Source organism: Bos indicus x Bos taurus, chromosome 5 (assembly GCF_003369695.1).
Source record: "Bos indicus x Bos taurus breed Angus x Brahman F1 hybrid chromosome 5, Bos_hybrid_MaternalHap_v2.0, whole genome shotgun sequence".
NCBI classification, from domain to species: Eukaryota; Metazoa; Chordata; class Mammalia; order Artiodactyla; family Bovidae; genus Bos; species Bos indicus x Bos taurus.
In genome coordinates, this window is record NC_040080.1 from 61,874,261 (window position 1) to 61,885,248 (window position 10,988).

The 10,988-nt window shown below is 31.5% G+C and overlaps 1 pseudogene; it reads left to right on the forward strand.

Annotated features, from left to right (window-relative positions):
- On the forward strand, positions 1 to 6,835 carry LOC113893503 (annotated as a pseudogene).
- The last annotated feature ends 4,153 nt before the right edge of the window (positions 6,836 to 10,988 follow it).

Sequence of the window (10,988 nt, forward strand, 5' to 3'; positions counted from 1 at the left end):
ATGATAGGATTTAGACAAGAATTTAAGATGGGTAAGGATATTTTTTTAAAAAATCAGAGGTATATTTTGTATAAGAATAAATATTTAAAAAGCATAATAAGAAACCAATTTCAATCTAAACAATAAAGAAAGGATGCCATTAAGGAATAAAGCAGTTTTCTAAATGAGGAAAGAGACACAATCAATTTAAAGATATACAATCATGGAAACACATAATTTTTAAAGTTATGTTATTCTTGGCTGCAAAGCAACACACCAAAAGTGTAATAATTCACCTAAAACTAACATATAAAATTTAATATAATTATCATTAAAATTCCAACAATTATGCTATTCATCACACAAAATTATTTGTAGATGCACCTGGAAGACTAAAACTCACAAACTTCCCACGAATGTATAAGTAAGAGCCATTGAAATAAATTTAAAATGTGTATTGGCCTAGAAATAATTAATGCATAGAACAAAAATATAGAAATGGTTTTGTGTAAATAAACTAATGTATTCAATTACAAAAATGGAATTTGCGTTCAGTATGAAAAGAATTAATGAATGAATGTTGTGACTAAAACTTATTCTTCTGCAAGTAAATATGTTAGACCTATTTTTCACAACATAAACAATGGATTCAATGACTTAGATATTACTTATTGATCTGTTAGTAGATTGGTAGGTTGATTGATGAATGATTATACACACATGTTCAGTGTGCATATGAATTTCTCATAAAAAAAAAAAAACATTTAATGCTGTGGTTAAGACATCACAATGAAAAAAGAAAAAAAAGAACATTAAATAAAGGAAAGAGATGTCATACTTTTGAAAATACTGAATTTAAAACATTATAATACACAATGGACTATGTCAATTTATCTCAATCAAATTGGGGATAAAAAAAATCTTTTTCTAACCTAGAGGTAATACAGCAAACAAATGCATAGAAAAAATTGTTTATCTTTCAGAGTAATCAAGGAACTGCAAGAGAAAAAGTTTTAAAATAGCTTTTTATATCTACTGCAACAGCAAAATTATAGCTTTTTATTACAGTAACTGTCAATGTTGAAATGAAACTATGTATTCATCAGTTCAGTTCAGTTCAGCCGCTCAGTCGTGTCTGACTCTTTGCGACCCCATGAATCGCAGCACGCCAGGCCTCCCTGTCCATCACCAACTCCCGGAGTTCACTCAGACTCACGTCCATCGAGTCAGTGATGCCATCCAGCCATCTCATCCTCTGTCGTCCCCTTCTCCTCCTGCCCCCAATCCCTCCCAGCCTCAGAGTCTTTTCCAATGAGTCAACTCTTCGCGTGAGGTGGCCAAAGTACTGGAGTTTCAGCTTCAGCATCATTGCCTCCAAAGAAATCCCAGGGCTGATCTCCTTCAGAATGGACTGGTTGGATCTCCTTGCAGTTGATCACAATTATTAATGCAATACTTTTAGAAAAGAATATGGCAATAAAGAACAGTAGCCATAAATATATTTTAAGTAAAAATAAAATATTTTATAAATAAAATTATACCATAAACTAAGTTTAAAAAAAAGCATATGCTAGATTAATATCTAAATTATAAGAGAGCTCTTACATATACAAACAGAAAGTATAAGTAATTAAATAAAGAATAGGAATACATAATTGCCTATGGGTAAATCAAATTTAGAGGCAAATAGTAAAGGAAAAAAAAAATAATAATAATGAAAAAAATAAAAAATAAATATATGGAAATTTGCTTAAACTCATTCATAGTCTAATACAAAATTAAGCGACATTGAGATACTGGGGATGTTGAAAACAGTTTTTATCCTCTTTCTTCTTTTTTATTATTTTTTATTTTTTTTTAACTTTACAATATTGTATTGGTTTTACCTCTTTCTTATTACAACCATTGGGAAATGACTACTCTCACAGTGTCTATCGAAATGTAAATTGCTATGTAAATGTAATTTATTTATAATTGTAAAATAAATGTAATTTTAAATGAAATATAAATTACAATATTGCATTACTATATTTACTTAAGCTGCTAAAGGAAACAAACTAGTCCATAGTGACAATTTATCAATGGTTGCCTGAGGAATAGGGAGGTGCAGAAAGACTAGGGCACAGGAGATAATAAAAATCCATCAACACTTAAGGATGATGGACATGTTCAATTTTTTTATTATGTAAATGTTTTCACTGGAGTGTACATATGTCAAAACTTTAAAAATGTGCAGTTTATTGTATTATGATTTTCCTTTGATAAAGCTCTTAAGAGAAATAAGAAAATGAACAGAATAACCTGATACTTGTCATCCTCTTTTCTCCAAGGACACTAGAGCCAAAACACTTTTTTGTATTTTGCTTTTGCCAAACAGAATTACTCCAAAGATTCATTAGTGACTTTTCAGCACAAGTCATCAAGGACCTTTTTTAAAGGCATTTATTTGCAAGGAGAACAAATTTAAAAAGAAGAAAAAAAAGGCAAAGCTGATATTCAAACCTTTGCCTCTGTTCAAAGATTCTGAAATACCAGCTCTTGCAAAAGAGGAGGGAGTCTAAGGCATTTCACTGCCATTAGGATCATTTTTTCCCCACCTTTTAAAAGTTAATCTATATACAAAACAATTTCTTAGGCTTTTCCTGGGAAAGTCAAACCAATTTTTAGAGACAGCAATTTCAGAGAGCTTTCTATATGTTCAAACACCCTGTGAGAGTGATAAACAATGCATGAGCCAAGCAGAAGTTTCTATGAAAATCTTCATCGAACTTTCCATTTTCAATTAAATGCCTTTAGGAATTTTAATCAACTTAAGGAAGTTATGATTGACTGACACAAAAGTAAGTGTGATGTTTTGCACCATTAGTAATATTTCTGTTTGTTTAATTTCAGCTGTAATTTTCTCAGACAAAAAGGAAATTCATGTGCTTGCATTAACCTAAGATCTATGAGATATAATTTCTGTATTTTACAAAGTCTTCAAAAATATGTATTAAATAACTTAATAGAAATAGGTGGATATATAAATGAAAATCCAAATGTAGTATATATGCAGAAATAGCATCAGCTATACCATCAATCTCAAGTTGGAAAATATATGTACGTGGGTGTGGTGTGTCTGTGTACTTCTTCCTTCATCACTCTAAGAGATTAGTTGCAGTAACATCACTCACTGGAAATCCCTCCTTGTGAATATTTATTGAAAGATAAATGAACCAAAATGTTTGTTGTATGTCAGTGTCAATTAGCTTATGGAATTATCTTTTTTTATTTTTATTTTTTTACAGTCGGCCTTTCTTGATTATCCATTTTAAATAATCAGTGTGTATATGTCAACCCTAAAATCCCAGTCATTCCCTCCCCCTGCCATCATTTCCGTCTGGGATGGTAAATTTATTCTCTAAGTCTATGAGGTATGTCTTATAAGACTATTTCAAAAAAATATAGTTTTTGAACATTGAGTAACGTCCATAATACATTGAATAAGGTTACATAGTGATACATATGCAGTTTGACAGATTAAAAAAAAAATTACAAGAAGTAGATAGATGGCAATAATCATTCCCTACTACTTCTGAATTAAATCTAATATATATATTGTATACAACCCAAATTCTATGGGAGGGTCCTAGTTTTCAAAACTATAAGCCTAGGTCAGCACTTCATCCCCATACTGGTGGCTGCCAACACATGGATTTAATGTTATTAATTGGTCAAACCATCAGATACAGCTCTTCTCCTACCTCAGTACGAATAAAATGCAATTTAAAAACAATGAAGAGAAACTCTTCAAAGACACATAAACTATGATTTCAAAGGGAAATTTTTTCACTCATTGATGTAGTATTACAATCTTTGAGACACTTATTCTATATTGAAAATGATCAATTACCCCACTTCAGTAATTAAATCGGGATGCCTGAAAAAATAACGATGCAGTAGCTTTTAGTATAAACTCAGCATCAATAAAACCCTTGATTTCTGGAATCAACATTGCATTTCTAGATAACTGAGCATAGAAACACAGAATCAATGAAAATACAATTACTTATTTGAAAAACCAGGGTTAGAGGAGAATGACCCTATAGCTTTTCCCACAGTTGCAAATATCACAGTACATCTAAATTATTTTTTTTAAATAGCTCTTCTTTAAAAAGGAAAAGCAAAATAACCAGAAAATGTCTAGCTATCAACTATTATACAAAAAATTGAATAAAAATACTGAGTATCAGAATTTTAGCCCAAATATGAAGAAACACTTTTGTTGTTTTGTTGTTGTGCTTGTTAAATATAGACACATAAATTTATTAAGAAAATAGTCTTAGGCATTGACAATACATGTAAGACTACATTAGTTGTTGTTGCTATAAGGGTGAGGAAGTTATGATCTCAGCAAACATATTCTCTAGCTAAGTACTAACATAGTGGCAAGTTTTGCTGTTTGTGGGAACACAGAAGTAGGTATGTAGGATAAGGCATCTAGTACAATTGCACAAAACTTTTCAGAGGAAATTTTACTTCAACTGAAAATCAATTATTAGATCTACTCAGTTAAGTTGCTGAATATAGGACAGAGTATATAAGCACGTACAATAATACCATGCACAGATTGGGTGGTTAATAAATGGAATCTGTGAGTACACAGGAAGGGTGATGAAAGTGACAAACCATGTGGATGATCATGACCTGTGATTTAGTCACACTGAAATTGACATGAATGGTTTGGTTGTAGGTTCAATACAGATGTAGATATGCTTGGTGTTCAAGCCAATATATTAAGTCATAAAAAATCCATTAGTAGAAGTAGAAACATGTGTTTATTAACTGAAAAGTGCTATATAAAATTATAGCAATTGTGGAGAAAAAAGGGAGAGGTATGCAATCAGAAGTGAAGCGGATTTAAATATGCCCAAGCAATCAAAACAAACAGATAATACAGGAAAACCACGTGTAATTTTAAAGTTCCTTTATCAAAGCACTTCTTTTAAAAATATAATAAAATTGTGTTTAAAATCCTGTATGTTGCACAGCAGTTTTTACAATGATACTATTGTTCATGGGAGAAAACACACTTATCCACAACAGGAAAAACAAATGAACAAAAAAAAAAAAAAGAGAGAGAAAACTCAGAGATTCCACATTCTGGTCAAGACTCTAGAGGGAGTCCAAATTGCAAATCATGTGTTAGTATTTTGGGGGCTTCCCAGGTGGTTCAGTGGGTAAAGAATACCCCTACAATGCAGAAGACTCAGGAGGGGCAAGTTCGATCCCTGGGTAAGGAAGATCCCCTGGAGGAGAGCCTGGCAACCCACTCTAGTATTCTTTTTTTTTTTTTTAATTTTATTTTATTTTTAAACTTTACATAATTGTATTAGTTTTGCCAAACATCAAAATGAGTCCGCCACAGGTATACATATGTTCCCCATCCTGAACCCTCCTCCCTCCTCCCTCCCCATACCATCCTGGGCAGAGAAGTCTGGTGGGCAACAGTCCATAGGGTCGCAAAGAGTTGGAAACAACTGAAGAGACAGCGTTCACGTTTTAGCATTTTGACAAGAATGGAATTGTTAAGCAAATGCACACTTTGATGATGTGTTTTTTCTTTCACTTAACTCTGAATATGGAAGATTTAGGGGAGTCAAATGACATTTTCCTACTCATGAAATTACACTATTTTAGCAATGTATTCAATCATATGCCTATTGTTATTGTTTTTTAGTAGCAAAGTCTGCCCAACTCTTTTGCAACCCCGTAGATTGTAGCCCACCAGGTTCCTCAGTTCGTGGGATTTCCCAGGCAAGAATCTTGAAGGGTGCTGCCATTTCCTTCTATAGGGGATCTTCCCCACTCAGGCATTAAACCCCTGTCTCTTGCATCTCGTGCATTAGTAGGTGGATATTTTTATCACTGAGCCACCAGGTAAGCCAATCATATGCATATTATGATTTAAAATATAATATGAAAATATAATGAAGATAGAGCTGCTTAAATTAGTATTTATACAGGGAATATGTTCTACATAATAATCTCTGAATAACTGTGAATACTGTTTGGAAAAAAGTCATCGGTGATGAAAAACTACCATAGCAACCTTTATTCTGCTGGGGTTGACAGATGACCCTGCGCTGAAGGTTTTGATTTTTATCTTTCTATCTCTCACATACATGCTGGGTGTCACTGGGAATCTGACCATCATCACATTCATCTTTGTGGATTCTTACCTGTGCCAGCCAAGTGTTTTTTACTGACCTCTTTGCAATAACAGATTTCTTTCTCCTGGCTACCATGTCTTATGACTGCTATGTGGCCATCTGCAAACCTCTGCATTATGTGACCATTATGAGCAGCAAAATCTGCCAGAGACTTGTTTTTTTGCTCTTGATTGGCTGGACTATTGGTCATAATATCCCCACTTAGTCTGGGGCTAAATCTGAAATTCTGTGACTCCAATGGCATTGATAATTTTCTCTGCAATGTCTCTCCCCTCCTGTAGTTATCCTGTTCAGACACATGGTTCATGGAACAAAGTGTTTTAATCTGTGTGGTGCTGACCCTCATTTTGACTCTTAAATATGTAGTTTTATCCTATACTTAAATTGTGAAGACAATTTTAGGATTCCCTTCAGCCCAGCAAAGAAAAAAGACTTCTTCCACCTGTTCTTCTCACATGATTGTGGTTTCCACCACATATGGCACATGCATTTTCATCTATATGAATCCTAGAGCCAAGGAAGAAGTGCCTATTAATAGAGTGGTTTCACTACTCATGTCTTCCATTTCACCTATGTTAAATCCATTTATTTATGCACTGAGAAATAAGCAAGTGAAAAAATCCTTCAATAACTTGATCAAATGAATTGCATCATTATTAAAGAAGTAAAATAAAATAGCAGTCATTAAATAAAGTTAACATAGAATATGAGTGGCTACCAAACCTTTCTATTGAAGCTTATAATTTTCTTTACCTTTTAATAATCTACATTTCAGTTTCATTTCTCTGTTTCTCTTAGATTTACTTATATTACACCTTAATCAAGTTAATTATTTGCTTTATTTTTTCTCAACTTCATGACAATTTGTCTTGGTAAAGAAAATGAAAATATATTTCTCATCAATTTATCTGTAGATAAATATGTTGTTGTGTTAAGTTTCTTCAGTTGTAGCCAACTATTTGCTACCCTGTGGACTCTCACCCACTAGGCTCCTCTGTCCATGGGATTCTCCGGGCAGGAATACTGGAGGGGGTTGCCATTTTCTTCTCCATGGAATCTTCTGACCCAGGAATCAAACCTGTGTCTCTTTTGTCTCCTGCATTGCCAGGCTGGTTCTTTACCACTAGTGCTACCTGGGAGGCCCAGGTAATATAATCCCATATAATTAAGTTTTATGGTATAATAAAAACAATTCATGAATATTCCATAAAACTGGTAGCATAATACCACTGATTGCTGTACTCAAATATGGATAAAATTCTACAAAAATTCCAGTGAGAACTGAAATTGTGTGATAAGATATTGAATAGAATGAATGAGGGCATGATGTAAAAGTACAACGAACCACTGAGAAAGATAGTTGTAACATTTCTAATGTTCTAGGAAAACACATTAAAAACAAAAATGTGTTGGATAAAATCTCTCAAATACTTTTTTTAATATTGGTAAAAGAGAAAGTTAAATGTGAACAATTATAATGCATCAAAGGCACAAAATAATCACAAAGGAAGATAAATAATCCCATTTATGACCCAGGAAAGGAAAATCCCATTTATGACCCAGGAAAGGAAAAAATGAAGAATGGAAAGGACAAGCTATTGGATTATGAATTAGAGGCTGGAGTTTAAAAGCCCATTTGGTGGCAGGAGTTGAAGAGTCAGAATCCAAATGGTGAAAATACTTACAGTGACAGAGCAGCATAAAGTCAAGACTTCAAAATTGTGATTTAAGAGGAAAACATTGGCCTCCCACGTAAAAAGACAGCAATTTTCTCTAAGAAATTTTTCTGTCTCTTCTTGAGTTATGAGCTACAAATGAAGACATGGAGACCATTATTATGTTTCTCTTTCTATCTGAGAAAGACTTTACAGCCCAAATTTTATATATATATATATATATATATATATATAGCTACTAATACTATATATAAAAAATGCAGTAGTGAATTCAATGCATGCAGTGAGATAGAGACACTTCATAAGAATTCATAGAAATCATATAAAAGCTACCCTCAGAAGAAATCAAATAATTCTTCAAACATAAATTATTCATTATTAAAAAAACAAATGGAACAAAAATAACATTTTACTGCTCATTATAAAATTTAGATTAGAATACTTAGCTATTCTAATTGCAAATTAGAATAACTTCACAGATGTACTATAGCAACACCACAACAACAAAAAATACGTGAAGATATAGTGCTAATGAACAAAGTTTTAGCAAGCCAGAATTTTAAAAATTAATTCAAGGTGTGGAAGACCAATCTATCAGTCTCCATAAAACATTTAAGAAGGCAAATAAAATGCATGTTTAAGAAGATAAAAGGATCAGATTACTTTAAAACCACAATAAATCACTATATAAACTTGTTATGATTGCAATTATACAAACAATATCTCTCCATATTGAATTTTATTAAAATGTCTTAATATTTGACAAAAATATGATTATGAAGTTATAAGATAAGCTATAAAATTCACTGATGAATATAGGTAGGCTATTTCAAATATCACCAAAAAATAGTCCAAATTATGCTATGATCAAGGTGTATTTCCATAATACAAGAGTAGAGATAGATAATAGAGATATAAAGAAATGTATACAGAAATAGGAATATATATCAATACATACACACATATATATTAAATATAGACCAATTTTGCTATAACAACAAAATAAAGAAAGAACATTATATTTAGGTTTTGATTAATTGATCAAATGATCACTGGATACAAATCACTAATCTCTCCTAATACACTTAAAGTAAAATGAGAATATAATAAACTACCAAAATAAAATAATTTCTAAAGAAATAAAAGTTACATACTTTTACTGTGCTGTGTACTCATCTTAATTAAAATCAAGAACAAATGAGAAAAAAGAAACAAGTGAGGGATGCTCACCTTCATCCCTGATAATCAGAATTTCATTGCCAGCTTGAAAATGCCATAAGATAAATAGTATAATAGTTGGAATTATTAGAATATAAGTTATGAAACTACTGTAGTTAGAAATTATGAAAACCATGTTTTTTCAAGTGTTTACCTGTTTGAGAAGTGAATGGACCTTACCGTAATTGCCATTTTAATATTTTACATGTTTTATTCATTACTTTGTCATTAAAGTACATAAAATAATGACATATTTAATTAGAATTGATGAAATCTAATTGAAAACTTACAAACATAATAAGAACATTTAGTTATTTGGATGAAGAAAGGATGAATGCAATCAAAAAGTTAGTTTTGACAACATTTATAGCGGCAATGAGCTCCTCCATCAAAGCAATCAATCTGACTGCTAAAGAATAGATTCTATCAGGGATTCAACGTGTTACAAAATAAAATACTAATTTTCCCACTCAATAGACAAATTTAACACAACTCCAGTTGGAATCAACTTTTTAAAAATTTTGAATTGCACAAATTATCTCAGTATGAAACAGTTAAATCTCATGAATGTGGAGCACATAAATGAAAAATGATTATTAGTGAATAGAAACTTACTTTAAATAGTATCAAACATATTATAGATCAGTAAAACCAAATTAATATGGTACTTGCATTAAAAAAGATAAAGCATTCAGTAGAACCTTTGAGAGCATGAAAGTATACACTAAAAAATAGCCTTTATTTTTATATAAAGTTTTACTTTACTTGTTAAATAAAAGTGGGATATTTTCAGTTCGTTAAGAAAATCATTGTTTATATAATAATTGCTTCAGTCACAAGAAAAGCTCAAATGAAAAATTTATTTTTTATTCACACAAACGGGTTGCATTCTAAATGATTTAAAATTTTAAGTGTGAAAATAAGCCATGAAAACAAGACAAAACAAAGCAGCAGTAACTGTTTCAGGTAATGAATGCTAATGAGCTTCATTGTGGTGGTTATTTCTCAATGTATATTTATAAGAAACTATCAGATTTTATACCTTACACATACATGTATATTCTCATTCGTACCTCAGTAAAGGTGAAAAAAATATGTTATAGAGAAATAAAAAAATGAATAAGACTATATGATTCCATTTACATAATAGTTTAGAAAATGCAAACTAAACTATAATTATAGAGACGGATAGGTATTTGAGAGCAGCAGCAGGGATGAGTGGGATAGAGAGAGTAAACAGGAGCACATGGAAACTGGAAAATGAAGGATTAGCATGATGGGCTGATACTTGGGAGTACACATATGTCAGAATATCAAATTGTACACTTTAAATAGTGAAGTTTATTGTATGTCAATTATATCTCAATAATGTAGTTAAAAATTAAAGAGCAAAAAACACTTCATAGTCTTGACTGTATAAAACTATACCAGAGGGATGGTATGGGGAGGGAGGCGGGAGGGGGGTTCAGGACTGGGAACATGTGTACACCCGTGGCGCATTCATGTTGATGTATGGCAAAACCAATACAATATTGTAAAGTAACTAGCCTCCAGTTAAAATAAATAAATTTAAATTAAAAAAAAACCTATGAACTATAAGGCAAAACTCAATATCAACACTTAAAGACTCAAAATCTTGAAATACATATATAATAACTATAAAAGAACAAGACATAAATCAATATAAAAATTAATTTACCAAATCTAATTATAGTGGCAAATATTTGCTATAAACTGATCTCATGATTTCTATAATATTATATAAATTTTCTAAAAGCAAAATATTTTTATTGAGAAATTTCACTTCTATAAATTATTCTCACACATTAAAATACATTTGCAAGAGCATCCTTTTGATAGAATAATTAGCAGCTTTGGACAATAAAAATAATTTTACACTTAG